The 23233-nt window shown below is 37.9% G+C and overlaps 1 protein-coding gene across 1 annotated transcript in view; it reads right to left on the minus strand.

The window, feature by feature from the left end:
• Positions 1 to 23233, minus strand: part of ALG14 (ALG14 UDP-N-acetylglucosaminyltransferase subunit) — a 435379-nt gene that overhangs the window by 307091 nt on the left and 105055 nt on the right. The gene's annotated exons all lie outside the window — the stretch shown is intronic.

Below are 23233 nucleotides of genomic sequence, written 5' to 3' on the forward strand. Positions count from 1 at the left end.
TAAAGGCGTTGTGTAATGGTTATTCATTTCATTTCTTTGTTAAGAGCCTTTGTCTAATGTTGAAATTTTGAATTAAAAGTTTTACGTTTACACCTATTTAGTTGGACCATTAGTTCAAGATGCAGACTAAGGAAACTCTATAGTTCTAAAGTACGTTTCATTCAACATTTTTTTTTAGAGAGTTGGTATCTAACGCTGTATTTGTAAGGCCATCATTATCAAACCATGTAAGTACTAAATTCCTTTTGAAGCTTTCAAGAGGTATTTTAATTAAGTTTTCAAAATTGCTTTCGGATCATACTCACAATTCTTTTATGCTTTATTTCCATTAACAAAATAGTAATTAAAATTAAATTTTAAAAGAAATAACCGCAGTAGGTCATACTTTTATTAACTTGAGGTAGATAATGAACCTGTCCTATATACAGACTGAGCTAAATCTGCTGAGAGGCTGTAGATAGTGTGTTTTAATTAAGGTAATCCTTATTTGCATCTAACAAGCAGCATTGCTACTTAGAAATTTAAGACCTTAGTGATGCATATTAGTACATTACCTCAACAAATCTAATAGAGATTTAATACTTGTGTTTTAAGGAGCTATTTGTCATAAATTAAGAGTATTTGCATAGTAAATTTCAAGGATATTATTCTTTTCAGAGTTTTCTGCAATTAAGCAACACATTAAACATTAAAATTTTATAATTTTTGTAGTGCTAGGAATGCTTGCTTTGTTATTAAACTGAACCTCATTTCCAGCTGCACATAACCCTATGGAAAAGTCCTGTGTTAATAAAGACATAATGAATGTACTGTCGCTAAGGTTTTTTCCTCTTAAATCTGAGTGATGGCCTATGTGTTTAAAGAATGTTTTAGCATGCAAAATGCAACTCGGAAGACATCCATTCAGTTGGATGGAGAGTATTTAATCATTTAAAAAGTAGGCCAAAGAGACTTATCTCAACCATACTGCTAAATAGTTATGAGCTGCATCATATATAAATTAAGTGTTCTCTAATTGGGGGTATGGATAGAATCTTTCTTTAGTCAATTAAGTGTTTACAGTATTAGTATCTACTTTAGTTAGTTAGAGCAAAGAAATTAAAGAGACCATTTTAATTAAGAATGACAACTTTATTCTCAAGGTCCTTTTTATTTTGATGGTTAACAGGATAATTTTAGCATTTGCATTTTATTGATCCAGAGAGAGTGATTTTATGAAATATAGCTTAGAAATAAGGCTCAACAGTTGTGTTTACCTGTGGTTATGTAGATTTGACTTGTGGTGACGACCTCTGTCACTTAGACATCTTTACCTGGGAGTAACTTAGGTAGGGTATGAAGGGCAAGATTCCTTTCCTACAAAGAAGGAATTTATACGTCGTTCAGCTTACCTTAGACTTCTGTGTGTTCTTTCTTCTCATTATCTTCTCCCATCAACTAACAAAATCCCTTTGCCTTTCCAACCAAGAGGAAAAGGTCTAGAAAGTGTTTGCCCCCAGTGTCTAGACAGTTCATTGGCTCCCCTTGCTTGTAGTAGTTTAAAAGATTCCCTACAGCAGGGAATACAAGTGTTTAATATTCAATCAATGAGTATGATGTTTCAAAGAACTAATTCAGGTTATATGGGTGTGGGTGCTCTATATGTGGTCATTTTTAATTTAGTGTTGCATCAGTTCTAATAACAATGCTAAAATATTCAGATACTTAGTTTTATCATATGTTGGAGCCAGTATAGAAGGTGTTATTTCAAGCAGTTTTTACAAATAAGAAACATTATCAATATATTTATTATTCTTATGTATAATTGGCTAAAAGTGTCTAATAGTTATAATGTATAAAAACTAGTTACACCTAAGAGATAATAGTCATCAAATGTTATTTGAATTCTCGTTTCATTAGAAGGGCAAGTTGAAGTTGTGGAAATAACAGACTTCTGAAGAGACTCCACTGTGGGTTCAAATCTCAATATTGTGATTCCTGGCTGGGTGATCTTGGGCCTTAATTTCTACATTTGAACATTGGAAATCACATTGCAAGGGTAAATCTTGGTTCCCTCTTTTGTACACTATCAAAGAATATATTAATTTGGAAGCTCTAGTGATTTCATGGACAAAATATATGGCAACTGTTCCTTCTCTATCATGTTTTTGCTAACTGTTCACTCACCCTTACCCCTCATTAATATTTAAGAGTTGAAAAACTGAAACCCAGAAAGATAAACTGATTGATTTGGGGTAAAACACTAATTAATTAAAAAATAAAAATGGGTAGCAAAGATCAGCTCATCTGGGTCACTTAGTCATGGGAATGCATCAAGTATTGCTGTAATCCCCAACTGCTTACTCTCTCTTACAACTGCCACATATCACTGAGGTTGAAGTTACTTTCTTGTTTCCTGTATACTTTCAAGCCCTTGAGTAAATTCCCTCCTTGCACTCACTACCAAAATGCTAAGAAGAATCACCTATACTGCTATTTCAATGTCCTTATTATCCCGTTTTCTTAGCTTTAATAAGCTTTTCTTTCCCAATCATATTTAAACGAAATTCTTTCCAAGGTCATTAATGACCCCTTCTTGGTTACTTAGTGAGGAATTGCCAAATTGTCTGTTACAGCAAAGAATTTACGACCCAATGTCTTAGATTAGGACTACTTTCAGGCTATTTTCCTTAGATTGCAATATTTTAGATGCTCAGTAAAACTTGATGATTGGAAGCTGATCAACTAACGAGCTGACTTGTGGGTGACCAAATCCGTCTTCTAATATAGCCATAAGAGCTAAAACTAGCACCCAACATTTAAACACTTATTCAGCACTTTCTGTGTGTCCAGGATTGAGCACTTGCTCTTTATTAATTCATTTAATTATCACTACAATCCCACAATGTTGCTATTATTGCCATAACCATTTTACTTATGAGGAAACTGAGGCATAAAGAAGATAAGAACATCGTCTGCACAAGGAAGTCATGGAACTGGGAAGCTGATCTAGACAATCTGATGCCATGGCCCAAGCTGTTGAGCACTTTGCTATTTTGGCACTTATATTTTGTAGGCTAAGGAAAACTGACACAAAAATATGTATGGGGCCCAAATATTTCCTTCAGTATTTATTTTTTTCCATTTGAGGTAGCTTTAGTGGAGGGCATGTATGGGAAAAGATGGGAGAGGAGAAGAGAGTAATTGGAGTCAACCAGATGTAACTGCGTTTTGGCTCTGCAACTCCCTTGTAGGACCTTAGGTGAGCTGCTGAGCTCTCTGAAGTTCCTGGTCTGTGAAGGGTCATGCTAATACCCACACCATCTACATCATGGGCTTCTGTTTCATGTCATCTAAGTAGCAAATTTCTGTTCCAGAGCAAGAGCTTTATACACTGTAGCTATTACTATTATTTGTCCACTTATTTCACCTTAGAGAGGTAAGGAATCTCAATAGTACACTTTTGCACAGAGTGCCATCATTCAAAAGTTAATGTTTACCTCGTTTTTGATATCTTGGTGGCCTGCAATGTCCCTAGTTTCTATGATATGAGTTTTATAGTCATGTTTTCAAGTAAGTATAATTTTCTCTTCTGGTATATACATTCTCTCTCCTGTTAGAGTCATAAACATCTGCATGAAATTCAGGGCTCACTGCATTAATCCAAAATATTTTAATGAAGAACTTATTTGCAGTTAATCTCTATGATAACACTTTGTGGGAATCAGTAGTGACTAAGTTAATTTTGGAAGAATGATCGTAACATAGTATGTTTTCATTTGGAAAGAGGGGAGGAAGTTTCATTTTTCATTTCAATAAATTTTTATGGAGTATCTACTATGTTTCAGGTTCTGTACCTGGATAGAGTGAATACATTTCATTTTAAGTTATCACTAAGCAATTAGGCAAGGCTGTCTGTTATGTTGTGTTAAAATGGATTATGATTCTGAGCCAGCAGGAAAGAGCGCTGGGGGTTGGGAAAGGAGACAAAATTAAACTCTGTATTTGTTGTTCATGATGTAACCACAACAATATAACCCAAATCTCAACCTGAGTCATGTTGTATTAGAATCTCACTGTTTTTATAAAGTGCTTTGAAGATGCTGACTTAGATTATTTCTATTCTATTTTATGTTTATGTAAATACACACATATGTAATATAATAATGTATTAATCAAATATTATGTAATTTCTGGTATATTTTGCCTCACCCATAATATTATTTGATGCCATCTTGGTATGACCAATGTACAGGAGCTTATCTTCAAAGAGAAGTTATTAGTTATCTTCAGATACATAACACAGATGTGGTCTTTGCCCTTTAGAAGTCTGGAGTTTACAACAGAAAGTACTAAGACCAAAACACCCTATACATATCAAACAGGTACATAATTTGAATAAAACATTTTGTGTTTCCAGAAATGTCCCTTACCTACCTTAATCAGCATGTGTGCTAGTAATTTTTGCATCTGTTTCTGCAAAACCAGAAAGAACTAATGATTCAATTCTAATGGGGAAAGAGCAAAGAAGTCGCAACACCATACAGTTCTTTAAATTTGTTTGTTCCACACATCTTATTATTTTATGCTCTTTATCTATGATTACTGCACTAAAATATTAACCTTTTAAGAAAATTCATTGCACAGTTGGTTGCAGCACTGTGATCTGCCAAATTATAGCATTCTGAATGTTTACAAGTCATCGAGGTTCCCCAGAGGGGCTCCCTAAATTCCCTGAAGGGAAAGAAAAATTAAAATCATTGTTTTCCCCTTCTGCTTTTGTTCACAGAGAGAACAGACTTGTTTATCAAGAACAAACACACAGAGGTGAGAGATCAAGAAACGGTGGGACCAGAGAGCCAGGCTCTGCTTTGCTGAACACAGTCGGAAGGAGTGAGTCCAGCAGCCAGTCACCATGAGGGGTCTCAGTGTCTGAGGAGAATTCGTGTGAACTGTCAGCTGAAAGCATCGACAGCTTCCCATTAGTAATGAATTATGGAAATAATTTTATTAATTTCTTCACCTCAATCAGAACATGTTAGTGAAAGTTGCTCAACCAAACATCAAAGAACCATTGCATTTTAACCTTTTAGTCTTTTACCGTGTAACCAGGAACAGTGAAGAAATAAATTAGTTAGCATTCCTTTAAAAAAAAATGCCTGGAGATAAGGAGTGGACATAATTTTTTCTGTTTTTAATTTAATAGCAGGTTTATGGTTTTATGCAAAACCATTCACATTACATTTGACCCTCTGGGAGCTGCTTTTTTTTTTCCCGTGGATATAATTTTGAGTCTTTAATAATCTGTTGTTAAACCTAGTCTGAGTTTGATTAATGAATTGTGATGAACCGGTGCATTAATTTGCAGGTTTGGTCTAATGCCCTGAAACGCTGCTTTGTTGTCGGTTATTAATGCTCAACTCTTCAAGAGGAGCCATGGGATGGCAGTGTGTCCCAAGTAATGAACAAGTTACACATTTGAGCAGTCCCAATGATAGAGCTGTAGCTCTAGAAGTGACCATGGAGCTATGTTATTGAAAGAAAAAAAAATCCTGATTTAGCTTAATGCCCTAGAACAGGGGGTCACAGACCTCCAATTCCGGAGATCTCTGGATAGAATTCAGGGGAATCTGTGAATTTCGACCGGAAAAAAATCTTTAGTTAACCTCCAGCTGAAATTTAACATTGTTCAATTATGAATGTAGGTGACAACCATAGGATTCTTAGCTGTATCTGTGACTTTGTCATCTCTAGAAATCACAAATATTTCCAGAACATGTTATAGAGGTGCAAGTACCTCACCATGTCATTTGTGCTTGTCACTACCTCAGAATTACAGTAAGTATGAGAACAGCTGCCGGACTTGTTATTTAATGTAATAAAGAAGTACATATATTACTATCTTGTTCATTTTTTAAAAAAATGACTGTATTCCAATATAATTGCTTTCATTTGTAATTTTATTTTACATATTAAAACCAAGATCCAAGAAGGGGTTTATGGATCCAAAATGGTTAAGAACACCCTTTCCTGAGTGACTGCTGTCTGTGCTGCCCCTTAGTGATACTTTACCTGTTCCTCAGTGCTCTATTTTCAGGAACATGAAGGCTTCAGATATGTTACCAATGCGGCCATGATAGCAGTGACTAAGTTGTGCAGACATCATCAACTTTTTAATTACTCTCATCCCCTTTGCTCCTCCTAAGCTCTGGAAGCTATGAACTGTTTGTTTTACTCTCTGATATTCCCGCAACTCATATCTTATTTGACACATAGTAGGCACTTTGTAAATATTTAATAAATGAGTGATAGCTTAAAGAGAAAGTAATTTTTTTTTGCCCTGTTTGAGTAAATCTATTTTAAAATCATTTTTTCAAATGAAATAAAATTTGGTGTCCACATTCTAAAGAGTTTATTACATTATAAAAATATTTAGAAGGCATTAGAAACATTTATAGGAAATAATATTCACCAGTTTATTGTTCAGCAGCTCATTTTATCAGGACACTGTAGATTCTCATAACTGAGTTTTTTCAAAGCATTGTTATAGTTAAACAAAGAGAACTGGAACTCTCCAAAGACATATATAGTTTTAGAGAGTTAGGAACATCCGATTAAGAAAAAAGATGAGCATGTGTGTTGGGAGTACGTATAAGTGTGTGGATGTGTTTGTGTGTCTCTGTGTGTAAAGAGATCCAACCTGGCGAAAGAGTCTTTAGAGCTGTAAGTTGCCTTGGAGATTATTTTTCAATTTAATTTAACAAGTATTGAAACTGAAGCACAAGGAGGTTAAATGGCCAGTGACCTCCTAATTGCTAAATCCAATAAACCTTTCTCAGACCTTATCTTATTTGACCACGCGATTGCATTTTATGTTGTTTACCTTCTCCAAGCCTGTGCATACGCTGTTTCTGCCACTCAGAATGCCCTCCATTCCACTCCTTCCTATCATTGCCCCCTACTCATCTCCCAGGACATCACATCTTTTAAGCTGTCTGGTCTCCAGCCCTCAAGTAGAACTTTGTTTTAGTTTTAATATTTCTCAATTTTTCTCATTATTTCCCCCAAATAGGCTTTTTAGACATTTCCCCCCCTTAATTCTCCTCACTTTTCCCCTTACTCCATTCTCTGGTGGAATTTTAATACCACAGAAAGACTTGTGTATCTTTTTATGCACTGTGACCTTTTGGAAGGCAACAAGCCATTATAATGTCTAGATTTTTTCCCCCTCAAGAACCAATTTCTCCTCCTTTGGGTAAGATCACCCTTGTTGAGAACATGTGCTCCAGTAGAACCCAAATGTCACAAGACTTTCCCCATCCTGTGGATTCAAAATAGGGTCACAAAGGGCTCCAAACTTTGCCCATTTTGCTAAGTAAATTCTAGTCTTTTCCATGGGATTTCCTCCCTCCCCGAACTCCTCATGGTGTTTATCTGTTTTTAGGAAATTAGTCTTTGTTCTGTCTGTCTGTTTCTACCTGTAGGGAGCTGGGGACATGACATTACCCTTCAGAATGAAGCCATCCTCCATTTTGCCCTTGGTCATGATGGTTCAGCCTGACAAAGTGCTGCTGGTGGGCAGTGAATCTCAGAACCCTCTGTGGTTGCTGCCACAACTGCCTGGTGGGGTGCGGAAGACAGTCACCATTACTGCTCTTGCTCTTGGCTGTAGGTGCTTATATTTTCTGGCCTCGGTCTAGATATCTGGTAAAGTAATTGTTCAGTCAAGTGTGTATTGCAGCAATATTTTGTGGTGATATAACTCCTTCAACTCCCATCTCACACAGCCATGTTCTCTAGGTGCATTCAGGATACCAGGTCAAGTTTCAACTTCCTGGGGTCCCATAGTCTCTTCTGCCTTCAGGCTCAGCTCATGTTGTTCCATCTTCCCAGCATGCTCTTTCTTCTCTTTTTCCAGTAGATAATGCTACTCTTGGTTGCCACATCACTTCTTTCAGGAAGCTTCTTGGATGCCCCTTTAGAATCTTTATTTGTTATCCTCCTGTGTGTTCTGATGGCGTCCTGGATTCCTAGGTTATTACATACAGATTGTTTCTTTGTCTATATATCCTATCATACTCTAAGTTCCTTGAAGGCAGAAAGCACATAGGGTTGTCAGATTTAGCAAATAAAAATACAGGACTCCTAGTTAAATGTAGTTTCCAGACAAACAACAAATAATTTTTAGTATAAGTAGTCCCATAATTGGATATTTGAATATGGAACATACATATTTGAATATTTGAGTATAGAAAATACTTATACTAAAAATTATTCATTGTTTATATGCCATTCAAATTTAACTGGTCATTCTATATTTTATCTGGCAATTCTACGAACATATATTGTGCTTATTGTATTCCTGGAGCCTAGCACAGTTCCAATCATCTAGGAAGTATTCCATAAATGTTCGTGGAATGAATAAATTTATTCTAGATGCTGGTGACATAGCAGTGAATGAAAACAAACGTCTTTGCCTTCTTGGAAATTACCTTCTAGTGGATGAATACAGATGATAAATAAGTAAGTAAAATATATAGTATGTCAATGTTGGTAAGAGGTATGGAGGAAAATAAAGGAGAAAAGAGGACATAATATGGAACTAATTTTTTTTTCTCTCCAAACTTCCTCTGTGTTCATTTGTTCTCATCTCAGCTGCTGGCAATTCCATTTTTCCAGTTGCTTGGATGAAAACTCTGGGAAGTCATCCTTCCTCTTTCTCTTCTATCCCTCATCCAACCTGTTAGGAAATTTTTTTTAAAACCTTCAAAATATATCCAGAATCTGACCACTCATCACTGCCTCTACTGGTAGCTCCTTGGTCCAAGCAAGCATCATCTCTTGCCTGGGTTATTGCAATAGCATTCAAGATGGTGGCTTTTCTTCTGCCCTTGTCCTTCTATATCCCATTTTCAACACTGCAATCAGACCAAGTCTTTTAAAATGTAAGTCAGATCATACCATTTTTCTCTTTAAAACTCTCCTGTGGCTCCCCACTTTTTTCATTCTAAAAGACCAGATGCTTAAAATGGTTCTCATGGTTCTTCCTGAGAATTCCTATTCCAACCCCTATTCCCCACCCTCCTCCTGTTACTTCTCTGACCTCTCCTCCAAAAACTATATCCATTTAAGATGACCAACTAACTATCTTAGTTTGCCATGGATGCTCCTGCTTTATCACTGAAAGTCACACATCTAAGGACACCCCTGAATCCCTGGCAAACTTGGACAGTTGCTTACCCTACAAACCACTGTAGCCATGGATGCCTTTTTACTAGTCCTCAGGCATGTCAGACACACTCATTCATACCTTTGGCCTTGGCATTTGTTCTGCCCGTTTGGAAAGCTCTTCCCCTGCATCTGCATGGCTAATTTCCTTACTACCTTTAAAATTTTGTTCTGATGTTATTCTCACTAAAGCTTGCTCTGAACACGCTATTTCCAATTACAACTCTTTTCTCATCCCCTCTGAACAGTGTCACTAATATCCCTTACCCTGTTCTAGTTTTCTATGCATAGCATTTATATATGTCTAACACACTGTATAATTATTAATGCATTTATGCTTATTGTTTGTTTGTTTCCCCCTGCCAGACTGTAAGCCCCATGAATGCAGGAATCTTTGTTTTGTTTGCTGTTTTGCCTTCAGCACCTAGAACAGTACTTGCCTCATACTGTGTTGCTGGATTAGTATTTGGTAAATTAAACTGAAGAGGGATTGGAGGTTGTTTGGGGTGGAGGGAATTGCAATGATAGATAATGGTCACAGAAGAAGGTGATATTGGAGAGATCGGCTTTGTGAATCTAGGGGAAGAAACAGGGAGAGGGAATGGTGAGTGCAAATGTCATGGGGCAGGAATGTACCTGGCCTGCCTAGGAAGAGTGATGAGGCAGTAGGGCTAGAGCAGACACAAGGTAGTGGTAGGAGGTGGTATAGGAGAGGAGATGGTGTTTCAAATCATGTAGAGACAAAGATCGTAAGAATCCTTTGGATTTTATTGTGCATGAAATAAGAATCCAATTGGACAATTTGGTGGATAGAGATTGGTGACATGATCTGATTCAGCATTAACAGTTCACCTGGTCGCTGTGTTGACCAAAGACTATAGGGAAAAAGGGCAGAAGCAGGGAGAGCAGTCATGAAATTGAAATGAAGAGAGAGAGATGCTGTTGGTTCAGACAAGATTAGTAGCTGGGGAGGTAGCAGGAAATGGCCAGATTCTGGATGTACTTTGAATTAAAGGCAACAGGAAATGTTGATGAACCAAATGTGGGATGTGAGAAAAAGAGGGGCCAGGAATAATTTCCAGTTTGTTTTTAAGTAAACTTTTTCTTCAAATATAGCATGCATGCAGAAAAATGCCCAAAGCATAAATACGCAGCTTGGGGAATTTTTCACAAAGGTAAAACACTCATATAATCTCCTCCTCCTGCAAGACATAGAAAGAACATTGCCAATTCCAAGGGATCCTGCCTATGCTGCCTCCTGGTCATCATCCCTCTTTTCCCAAGTAACCACTGCCACTGGCTTTTTCCACTAAGACAACTTGGCCTATATCCACAAGTTTTGATATGTTATGTTATTATCATTTGGTTCAAAATATTTTCTAATTTTCAATGTGATTTCTTCTTCGACCAATTTCCAGATATTTGTAGAATGTTCTAGTTATCATTTTTGTTACTGGTTTCCAGCTTAATTCTACTCAGGTCAGAGAACACATTAAAAGTTTCCATATTTTGAAATTTGTTTGAACTGGGGGACTTGTTTTATGGCCTGGCATATGATCAGTCCTGATAAATGTCCCATGTTCCCTTATTAGATGTAGAATTTTTTATATATGAACTAAGTCAAGTTTATTAATGATACTATCTAGTTGATCATTTAGTAAGTGAGAAAAATGTGTTAAAGTATCCACTATCATTGTGGATTTATCTCTTCGTACCTTTAGCTCTGTCAATATTTGCTTTACATTTTTTGAGAGAATACAAATTTGAAATTGTCTTATCTTTCTGGTAGATTAATTTTTAAACACCATTATCAAATCTCTTTTTTTTATGTTTGATAGTAGTGTTTACACATCTCTCCTTCCATTCTTTTACTATCAACCTTTCTGTGTCCTTATAATTAAGAGAATGCTTATTTAGGCAACATATGGTTAAATTTTTATTTTTTCTTTGCGTTGGATAAACTTTGTCTTTCAATTGAAGCATTTAGTCCATTACATTTAATGTAATTACTGATATATTTGGAATTATATTTATTGGCTATAATAACATGCATTCTTTACTTAATAGCGTCTAATATAAATTAGTAGTTTTATCACTTCTCAGACAGTGCTAGGATTTAAGAATATTTAACTTCATTTATTTCCTTTGTCTGTTTTGAGTTATTGCTGTCATACATTTTAATTATACTTGTATTTTAAACTCCATAAACTATTATTATTACTTTGTAGTCAATAGGCATTTATATTTATACTCATATTTACCTCTCTGTTGCTCCTCATTCCTCTCTGCAATTCTGTCTTTCCAGCTGGGATCATTTCCTTTCTGTCTAAAGAACTCCCATCAGTATTTCTTTTAGTATGGATCTGCTGACAGAATTCTGTATTATCTACAAAATCTTGTATTAAATTGGAAAGGTATTCGCTGGATATAGATTGCTAAGTTGCCAACAATTTATTTCAGCACTTCAAGATGTTATTCTATTTTCTTTTGGCTTCCACGGTTTCCGCTGAGAACTTAGTTGTCATTGTAGTTCCTTTGAAGGTAATTTGTTTTTTTATCTGGCTGTTCTTATGGTGTATTATTTGTCTTTGTCATTGGGCAATTTTACTGTAAAGTGAATAGTAATGTATTTATCCTGCTGAGGTTTAACATCTTTTATCTGTTTTGGAAAATTCGCAGACATTTTCTCTTTAAATATTGGTTTTGCCACCATTTCCTCTCTAATTCACTTCCGGGGCCTCAAGTACACTTACGTTAGGATTCTGCCATCTCCCATGTGTCTCTTGTACTCTTCTCTATATTTTTATTTTTTTCTCTTCATGCTCTGGTCTGAGTATTTTCTACTGAGATATCTTACAGTACAAATCTTCTTTTCACCTGTGTTTAGTCTACTATTAAACTCATCGACTGAATTGTTAGCTTTATTATATTTTTTTCAGTTCAAGCATTTTCACTTGATTTTTTAAAGGTTCCATTTGGCGAAGCTTTCTTGTCCTCTGTTTTTTGAACATTTGAATCCAATTTTGATAACTCTGTTATTTGGATCATCTCTGGCCCTGTTTCTATTGTCTTTTTACTTTTTGTCCTGTTTCTTGGTATGTTTGGCATTTTTTTTAATCGAGTGCCAGACATTTTGTATGAAAACCTCTAGAGATGACTCCTCTAGAGGTTCTGCCTTATACAATGGTAGGCAGCTAGAATAAGGGCAAAGAAACTCAATCTCAATCTAATCAGTGTATGACTGAAAAGAGATTAGGTTTTAGAATTTATAAGGCTCTAGGGTCATCCACTGGGGCTCAATCTGCAGGCTGACTAATCTTGGGCAAGTTACTTAGTATTTCTATTCATCAAATTTATCAAGAATCACACAGGAAAAATAATAGTACTTTCCTCATAGGGTTAGAAGATTAAACAAATTAATATAGAAGAAGTGCTTAGAATAGTGCCTGGTGAACATAGTGGTCAATCAGTGTTTGTTAGTGTAGGTTTTTTTTTTTTTTTTGAGACAGGATCTTGCTGTGTTGCCCAGGCTGGAGTGCAGTGGCACAATCATAGCTCACTGCAACCTCGACCTCCTGGGCTCAAGTGATTCTCCCATTTCAGCCTCCCAAATAGCTGGGACCACAGGTGTGTGCCACTACACCAGGCTAATTTTTAAATTTTTTTGTAGAGATGGTGTCTTGTTATGTTGCTCAGCCTGATCTCAAACTCCTAGCCAGCCTCAAGTGATCCTCTTGCTTGGCCTCCCAAAGTGCTAGGATTACAGGCTACACTGTGCCCTGCCTAGTGTAGCTATTTATTTGTGCCCTGATCAGACAAAAACTTAAGGCCAAAATCTTCTCTTTCATTGCCTGCCTTCAACAAATATTAATTGGGATAGCAGCTAATGGAATTCAATATGTGGAGAAAGATCAGACTTTGTTAAAAGATAGAATCAGAAAATAGAGTGGAATTATAAAATTTAAAACCTCTTGCTGTATTGAAAATTGGACCAAATAGGCCACGCAGACATCTCGGTGCTGGTCCATGGTTATCCCAGATAATTTCCTATACGCAATTCAGTCAGTTTGTATACTGCTAGATGGAGTTTCAGGGCACAAGTCTTCCCCTCTGGAGTGGATTTTGAGGACTGATCAATTTCTTGCCTTCTGTCCCTGGAGTGGGAGTGAGGAGTTGTTAAAGGAAGCAGGGCTCAAGAAGAGGAAGTGAATCACCTCAGTTCTCTCTCCATTCTATCTCTCAGGCTTTCTTTACCCTTTTTCGGAATGATGAATTCTTGATCTATGCTCCAGGAATCATGTTCTGTCAAACTGAGAATTAGACACAATTTAATTAGAGAAGTTCCCAACTAATGTTTCTTTCTCAGTCTTATAAGAATCATCCTAGTAGGATCATTCGAGTTTGATGAGATTCAAGGTACATGATTATGCCACAGACACCGTACATGAAGCAATCTGTGTTTTGACTGGTGATAAATTGATAATCACCTACCTGGTTAAGCCAGTCCACAGAGAGGCAGTTAATATTGTGAAACTTCAATAAAGTCGGCTGTCAATGCAATAGATATTGCAGGTGAACTCCTTGATCTCTCATTGTAATCCTTAGACTCTCTGTTATCCATCACTCTATAATACATTTGTTAAGCAGGGAAATAGGCCTCTAAAATCTCACCATCAAAGTAAGCCTCAACAATCACATTTTTAAATCTGACACACCAGTCTCAACAACCATCAGAATACTATTTAGCTATCAAATTTAGCGAGGTGATGTAAATTTACGGAAGGATGGCAAGAGATGGCAAAGTGTTCCCCTTTCTTTCACCAAACAGTACAAAAGTTTTAGAGGTATCCTTTTGCACTCCCCTTACCAATCAGGCATTTGAGTAGTTTAGGTTTTGGTCTTAAGCTTTCCCTTTCCCTGACAGGTCAAAATGCAGACTTCCTAAAATTTATGAGATTTTCCAATTGTTAAGTCTAAGTGGTGCAAAGTAGAGTAAGAATCACGTTATAGAAGTAAAAGCTTTATTTTCATGAATAAATACTGTTAAAAACAAATAATATTGACAGATGGTTTTTATTTAGAATAGAAGATTTAATAATTAATTTATTTATCTTAGCTGTCTTGTACTTGGTTTCATTGTGAAAATGAGTTATCACTTCAATAATTCTTCCCAGGGGACCCATATTCCACAAAGGCCAAAACTCAAGAGTAAAACCAGTCATGGCTCCACTTAGCATTTCTAGGCTGTTACCCTTTATGAAGAAGACATTTGGTCTTCCCCTGGTATATTTTGAATTTATATGAACATTCTAATGAATGATCTTATTGTGTGTGGTTCAGTCTCCCGAGGAAAGAATTTTCTTCTATTTAATCTCAGGAAATAGGATCAGCTCTGCCGAAGTATTATGGAGCCTAAGGAAACACTTCCTGTATTTAAATTAAGCAGTTTTAAAATTGCTTAAAGGGGTCTCACTAATTACAATTCCAGTGGAGAAAGCTTGGGAAGATTTCGGACTGTATCTGAATCCACTTCTCTTCTACTCCTGGTGGGAATTTTGAAAGGATTTTTATAGTTTCCCTAGGCAGTCAATTACAGATCTTCTTTTTCCAGTAATTTTTGAATTCATTATTCTCAAATATCAGAATGCATAAAGGAAAATATATCCTCTAAGCTATGGTATGAGACACAGTGATTCAATCAAAGGTTTCTTACAGTTTGGAAAAAATTTTCAGTTTTTCTTACCTTTATTCAGAATTGTCTTGGGAGAAGTATGTGATCAAGGCTTGCTGAGGAAATTGACTTTTCTTCATGACAGCAAGCTCCTTGAGAACAGGAACATGTATGTTACATCGTAACTTTTCTCAGAGCACCATGCACAGTATTTTGTACGAAATATAAGTTCAATAAATGTGTAATTAAATTTACTGATGTATATTGTCTTGACAAATACTTGTCAGGTATTACAGAGCATTCTGGTAATTGAGAAAGACATGGGTTGTTATAGGATGTGTTTCAAGGAATCCTTAGACCATTTTACTTGCAATCAGTTTCTCATACCAATGGAACTTTTTTGGTGTCAGTCAAATACTGTTAGCTGATAGGATGTTTGCTTTGACTTTTAACCCTATCCTAACTAAATTTAATAAAATAAAAGTAGAGAAAGCAAGAACAATATTTCTTTTTTTTTAAATTTATTTATTATTATTATTATACTTTAAGTTCTAGGGTACATGTGCATAACGTGCAGGTTTGTTACATATGTATACTTGTGCCATGTTGCTGTGCTGCACCCATCAACTCGTCAGCACCCATCAACTCGTCATTTACATCAGGTATAACTCCCAATGCAATGCCTCCCCCCTCCCCCCTCCCCATGATAGGCCCCGGTGAGTGATGTCCCCCTTCCCGAGTCCAAGTGATCTCATTGTTCAGTTCCCACCTATGAGTGAGAACATGCGGTGTTTGGTTTTCTAAGAACAATATTTCAAAACCACTTTTTTTCCCCATATAGTTCGTTATCTGCAAAAAAAGTTATATCTGATGTGGAAATTAAAGGAAATTTTTCACACATGTATTGAAGACATTGTATAATATTTTTAATCATAGTAGTAAGCAGCAAGTTAAAATATCCAGAAGAGATACAGTAATAAGAGGTAATATTTGTTGAATACTTAGATGGGCCACATGCTTTTTTCCCCTTCACATTCAAAAATTAATTTGATCCTTTCAAACAACTGGGAATTTGGCACCGTAATTAACATTTATATATGAAGAAGCCAAAGCTCAAAATGTTCATGTGGGTAAATTCTGGTTTAGGAGCTAGGCAGAATGAACTAATATGGACAATCCATTATACTCTTCTTTCCTGCCCAGCTTCCACTTTTTAAATTGTGTTAAAATACACATAACATAAAACTTCCTATTATTATTATTATTATTTTATTTAGATGGAGTTTCGCTCTTGTTGCCTAGGCTGGAGTGCTGTGGCGCCATCTCGGTTCACTGCAATCTCCGCCTTCTGGGTTCAAGTGATTCTTCTGCCTCAGCCTCCCAAGTAGCTGGGATTAGAGGTGCCCACCACCATGCCTGGCTAATTTTTTGTATTTTTAGTAGAGACGTTTTTTCAACATGTTGGCCAGGATGGTTTCAAACTCCTGACCTCAGGTGACCCACCCACCTTGGCCTCCGAAAGTGTTGGGATTACAGGCGTGAGCCACCGCACTCGGCCTTTAATTATTTTTTAAGTATACAGTTCAGTGGTATTAAATACACTCCCATTGCTGTGCAACCATCACCACTACCCATCTACAGAAACTTTTTTTTTTTTTGAGACGGAGTCTCGCTCTGTTGCCCAGGCTGGAGTGCAGTGGCGCGATCTCGGCTCACTGCAAGCTCCGTCTCCCGGGTTCACGCCATTCTCCTGCCTCAGCCTCCCGAGTAGCTGGGACTACAGGCGCCCACAACCGCGCCCGGCTAATTTTTTGTATTTTTAGTAGAGACGGGGTTTCACCGTGGTCTCGATCTCCTGACCTTGTGATCCGCCCGCCTCGGCCTCCCAAAGTGCTGGGATTACAGGCGTGAGCCACCGCGCCCAGCCGAAACTTTTTCATCTTTCTAAACCAAATCTCTGTACCCATCAAACCATAACTCCCCGGTCCCCTTTCCTCCCAGCCCGAGAAACCCCCATTCAACTTTCTGTCTCTATGAATTTGACTACTCTAGGGACCAGATGAGCCACCTTTTTAATCTGTAGGACCATTGCCTCCCAGACCTGGGTCACATTTTCCATTTTTTCATTTGACAATTTGCTTTTTCATAGGCAATAGACTATGTTTTAGACCCAGTGTAAGTTTTTTCACTCCTAAGGATGTGGGTCTATACTAATTTCATAGTCATACTAAAGGTTTTAGATCTTTGGCATTTGGTCAGATGCTTCCAAGGACTTGCCAGAAGATTCTGTGACCTATCTACCTCCTATTTCCAATCCACATTTAGTTATCTGTTCCAGGACGTCTTTGATCATTGAACTCCAATGAATTTGAAGAGCTCACCAAAACATTTCATTTCATTAAATGCTCCCAGTGAGGCTTCATGTGCTATGTGGAGTTCCATTAATGTGTAACTCAGTGTCATTGCATCTAGACAAGGCCAGTCCACATGGCAGTCAGACGAATTCTCAGAAAGAAGGAAGCCAGAACACCCGAAGGAGGGATAGAGATGATAAACCAATATTGTTATTTATGACACAGAACAGGAACTTCAAGAGATTTTACAGTCATTTTCAACTTCTTTGTATGAAAAAGCTGATAGGTACATTTATTGGGTTTGGGAAGGAAATATGGCTCCAGCACCATGACCATGCAGTGACAAGGTTAAGACCAGATAAGCAAGAGAGTAAAAGACCTGGGCTCTCTTGCTCACGACTTTGGAGGGCTGGTGTAGAGTAAGCTTCTAATTAACATTTGTTGAGTGAATCAACAAAATTGCTGTTAAATGAGATTTTCCAGGACACCAGATCAAAATATGCAAAACATGATAATCACAAATGGACATTAACTCTGAATTTCCTTGGGCCTCAAGAGGTAATGGGGATAAGCACTAACCATATGCTTGTTCCCTCTAAGATTCACGGTGACCATTCACTAACATACTTCCCTATGTAAACGAAACTGATGGAAATGCAGGCCTGTGGAGCCAGTAAAGCTTTTGCCTGATCTTTAAAACTTTCCTGTTTGCTTATTTGCCTCCTATACTCAATAATACCACTATGTGAGAACAGTGGGTGGGGTAATCTTAGATGAGTTTCTTTGATTTCTCACCTATAAAGAAATGGGTTAGGCTGGGTGTGGTGGCTCATGTCTGAAATCTCAGCACTTTTGGAGGCCGAGGCAGGTGGATTTCTAGAGCCCAGGAGTTCAAGATCAGCGTGGGCAGCATGGCCAAACCATGTCGCTACTAAAAAATTAGCCAGGTGTGTTGGCGCGCACCTGTGATCCCAGTTACTCAGGAGGCTGAGGTGGGAGGATCACCTAAGCCTGGGAAGTTCAGAATGCAGTGAGCCATGATTATACCACTGCACTCCAGCCTGCGTGATTAGAGTGAGACCCCGTCCCCCACCTCCCCCCCCAAAAAAAGAAAGAAAGAAATAGGCTGTAATGAGTGAGTCTTGAAATCCATTTGCTCCATAATCTTGGATTTTCTCCTTTTTCCCCACTTCTTTGTTCTTGCAACCCACCCCTGCTAGCTGGGTGTTATACTTGTTGATATATGCAGAATTTCTGATTTTAAAAACTGTTTGCCGATGGGAGGAGTACAGAAAGAAAATGGGGTGGGGTTGGGTAGTGAAGTATAAAGAGGCAGTGGAAGAAAGACTGATTCCTTGGCCCTGTATTTTAAAGAGCTTCATAAGATGAAGAATGAACTCCCCAGCAAGAGAGACTGAGCAGTGGTTTTCCTTTCTGCAGCAAGATGTTACCTAATGATCCTGAAAGGCCTGTACGAATCTCATCTCTGGCAGTCCACGAGCAGGAGGACTTTCTCCGGCTGGCTCCTGTTTCTACCCTGACTCACACACTTTACAATGAGGCAAGCCCGCTGCTCCCTTCTGGGAGTCCTGGGACAAGATTCTCAAGACTGGATAATGTTTTAGAAAGAGGTCAACAGGTTGTTGTAACCCCTTAGCTACATTTGTCTCTATTTCTCTAGATTGAGCAAGGATTTGCTTTTCCTTGTTTTAGGAATTACTCTATTGGCACAAGCAGCTGTTGAGTTAGTATGATGGGGAGGAAGGGCTTATCAAATTCATTTTATTTTATTTTATTTGAATTCTCATTTTTTGGAAAACAATCTATCCTGTAATTATTTCAGATACCAGTTCTAAGTTTTGTAAAGTTAGGCTTATTGAGTTTTGGGGCATTATTTCCAGTGAGTTCTTATATGTATATGTGAAAAAATTAATGTAACATCTGAAAAGTAATTATTTAAAAAATTATGAATAGAATCTTAAAATACCTTAGGAAATTTATAGATTTTTAAAAACATATTTTCAGAAATTATCTTAAACATATAAATTAGCTATAATCTTCCAGGGAATTAGAAAACCCATGCCTTTGGTAATAACCCTGTTTACTAGGGACTAAAACCCCTCCTGTGTCATAACCACATCCAGTTACAGTTGAACCCTCGTTGAGGACCCTGTCAGAACTCCCAAAGAATCAAAAATTACAACTGGGAATCCAAACAGAGATGCTCAGGTGTTCTTGATAAAAGAAGGCTTGGCATACAGAAGATGTTCAATGAATATTTATTAAATACATACAACTGAAGAAGCTGCTAGCTGAGTTTCTTTCATGAGGAGGTTTTTGAAGCTAGCTCCGAAAAACACAGCAAAAGCAGTGACTTCATGGAGAAAACCGCAGCATGGAGGACATTTGAAACTGACATGTGGTGAACTCTGTCATGGATCTAGCTCAGCCTCTGCTATAGACTTGTATCTGTGGACAAATTATTTCACCTCCATGGGTCTCAGTTTCCTCTCTGAAAAAGGAAGAATTGTCAGTGGTTTTCAAACTGTGATTTTCTTTTTGTGATCTAAGTCTTATGAAGAATTATAATATACACACTAGGTAAAAGTCGACCCTCCTGGGTTGCATCTGGGGAGGCAGCCTGGAGTCCTGCCTGTCCTAGCACCCCTCAACTTGATGGCATACAGCTTGAAAGTGACCAGGCTTAATGATCTGTTAGGTCCCTCTCCAGCTGTGACATTCAAGGGCAGTGTTAATAATCAGTGTTACAAGGAGCTGTCTGGAAGCCAGTGGAGGATTTTTGAGGACATATTTTGAGAAGTACTTCTTCAGAGTGTCATCTTCTCCCCTCAAACCTATTTCGACCCCTGCAGCCTCTAACCCTGTTGATGGTACCATAATCTCTGTTGTCTCCTATGCTGGAAACCTAGGAGTTATCTAAGACCCATCCCATCCCTCAGGGTCCATATCCAATAAATCACTATCTCCTTTCAGTGTTCAGGTCCTTATCCTCCATCAGAATTCAGGTCCTTATCCTCTTTCTGTTGGTCCTTATCCTCTTTGACAACACTCCTGGTCAGTCTTCTGACTGTCAGTCTCCTTCCTTCCCTATATGGTCACTCCTTTACATAATGTCTTTTAATTGTTCTCCATGACCCATAGGACAGATCCCATCTCTCTGGGAGGGCAGAGAAGGTTTTCCAAGTCTTTCCTACCTCACTCCCATCTTTCTCATACTGTAATTCGTGCTCTGGCAATATCAAGCTGCCTGGAGTTCTTTGGATATACCATGTAGTTTTACATCTTCACTCCTTGGGACACAGTAATTTTTCTCCTATTTTGCTCTCTAATGTTTTCTCCCCCTCTTTTCTGTAGCCAATTTCTAATCTTTCTTTAAGTCAGTGCAAGTGTATTCCCTGTAAAAAAACCTTTGCTGACTCCTTGGCTGAGCTAAGGGCATCCATGTATTTCTTAGGACTCTGCACATTGCTCCTACACTATATTAAAATTATTTAGGTACATGTGTCTCGTCTACTAGATTGTAATTCATTAGAGACTAAGGCTTATTTCTTTCTATCCCTCTTCCTCCCCAGTGCATGACACCCATTAGGCACTCAGTAAGTGGCCTATCGTGGGATTCTCTCTGGTCTCAAAACATCAGCTCCCTGATTCAGCTTCACGTGAGATCAGTCCAGAGATTTAAGTGGCTTCAGGATCATGTGAAGGGCTAATATGAAGTACAATACTTTCAAAATTTAAAAACCATGTTTTCACATAAAATAATATTTATTTGATCCTAGCATTTATCATGAAGCTATTTTAAGCTTTAAAAGTATAGTTTGCTTTTCCTCTTAATAAACTCATCATTTAAGAAGAGAAAAGTCAAAATACACAAGCGAAATATGCATCGAATAAATTTATTCAAGTAGACTTTTGAGTCTTTGAGTAAATTTCTCATTACACCTGTGTCCTAATGTGAGCCTCCTGGAGGGCGAATACCCGCTGTGTTCCTCAACCCCGGGGCACATGAAACTCTGTCAGGAGAGCCATCCTCTTCATTATGCAAGTCTCCTTCTCCTTGCCTAGCATCAGAGCCTCCAGGAGCCGATATGGCACCTCTGTGTGAATTGGGAAGGCAACTCCTTTGGTGTGATGTGGCCCCAAAGGCATGGGGCTTAGCAATAGGACTGTGCTTTGTGCTAAGAAAAAAGTGTTCTCTAGGGAGATGGCTCCAGAGGAAGTGGAGTTGGCTTTGAGCGCCTCTCCCAGGCAGCTTTGTGAAGTGTAGAGACTGACACTGCCTAATGCAAACAAAGAGCCCCACATCTCCCCCTTGCCCCACATGGTAATCTGGGGCTGCCAACCAAGCCCGAAAGGAATAGAGATGGTCTCTCTGAAGAGCATTTTGGTGGGATTTCTTGTTAAGCCTAGCTTGCCGTTCTGACGGTGCAGTAGCATACTGTGGTGCTTTCTGAGCTCTGACCCAGAGAAATCCCTTCTTTGTCACTTTGTATAGCTCATTTTGCTAAGTGACAAAGCTGAGTCTGTCACAACATGAGTGAAACAAAATAGCGATCAGCCCCTCACATGTGTGGGGCCTCTTCACTTTGACTCGCTCTGTGGTAAGCGTTATTCACGAGCAGTTAATTATTGGCCTTCATGCATAAAATGAATGTGACATTGGAGACAGATGTTTATTGTTTGTTACATATATATATTTTTTTCAAAACTCCAGCTACCGAAATTGGCTGAAATTACCATCATAAAGCACTGCCTTTGTACATTCAGGGTCGTATTCTGATCCCTGACCTGCAGGAACAGCATACTGATGGGGTAATACACACATGTACAGACTTTTCTTTTTATTGACAAGATGAATGGAGTTGCTTGAACAACTGTGCTCAGGCTGAAACAACTGCTGAGTTCCACCAGGGGCTGCTGTTGAACTTCTAAAAAAAGATCATCTTTTGGAGGAGAAGGGGGGTAGTGGCGGATGGGGAGGGAGGGATGGGAATGGGGGAAGAGGAATAGAAAAAAACAAATCTTGGAAGAAAACCTGACATTTCTGTCTGAGGTGAAGCATGCTTTGCTGATGCCACACATGGAATGTTTCGGAAGTGTCAGTAATAAATACTTCTATCAGAAATCTTCATATTCTATATTTCTGCTTATCATACCCCAAGGAGAGTCATACAAAGACATAGCTGTCAGGGTCTAATTTGGATCTGAAAACTATGGCGGTTGTCAGGCATCTTTTCCCATGTGTGATATTTATCTTCTCTCACAAACAAACTGAGTGCAGGGTTTTTAATTAATTTCCAAGTGCCTCCCATGGTAATTTTCCCCTAATATATTAATACGATGATTTAAACCATCATTCAGAGGCAGACTTTTGGTTGAAAATCACTAAAGGCTTAGATGGTGTTTAGTGTTATCAATAAGCTACACGTTCGTTGGTTTTCAGGGAATCAATAAAGTTGCCCTTTCCTCATTTTTACTTTAGAGGCATCAATGGGATTTTATCTCTTTTAAGTTTATTAAGGAAATCACGGGTGAGCTGATTTTGTTATTTTTCTTCTTTTGATTGGAGGAAGTTCTTAGGCTGTTTCTTTTACTGCTGTGGAAGGCTTTAAGAAAAGTTCTTGATTTGATGATCAAGGAGTGAATTTTCTTCTTTAAATAGTCCCCTTCAAAAAAAAACTTGATTTTTAAAAAATAAAGGTGCCAGAAATAGGCCACTGAAAGGGGTATACCCCTGATATATACAAACCTTTTGGGGGACAGCAAATTAATTTATCTTTTCTTTCTCTGCCCAACAGCCTTTTCAATAAAAGATGTGGAATAAAATGCATAATAAAAATTTTAAGGACAGGAGTAAAGTTGGAAGTGTAACGCATGTTTCTTAAACAGCCTATTTTAACAACAAATGAACATATGTTAATAAGCTAACTTTAACCATTCCGCGATGTGTGTATAGATTTCAAAACATCATGTTGTATGC

The sequence above is a fragment of the Macaca thibetana genome, chromosome 1 (genome assembly GCF_024542745.1).
Source record: "Macaca thibetana thibetana isolate TM-01 chromosome 1, ASM2454274v1, whole genome shotgun sequence".
Taxonomy (NCBI): domain Eukaryota; kingdom Metazoa; phylum Chordata; class Mammalia; order Primates; family Cercopithecidae; genus Macaca; species Macaca thibetana.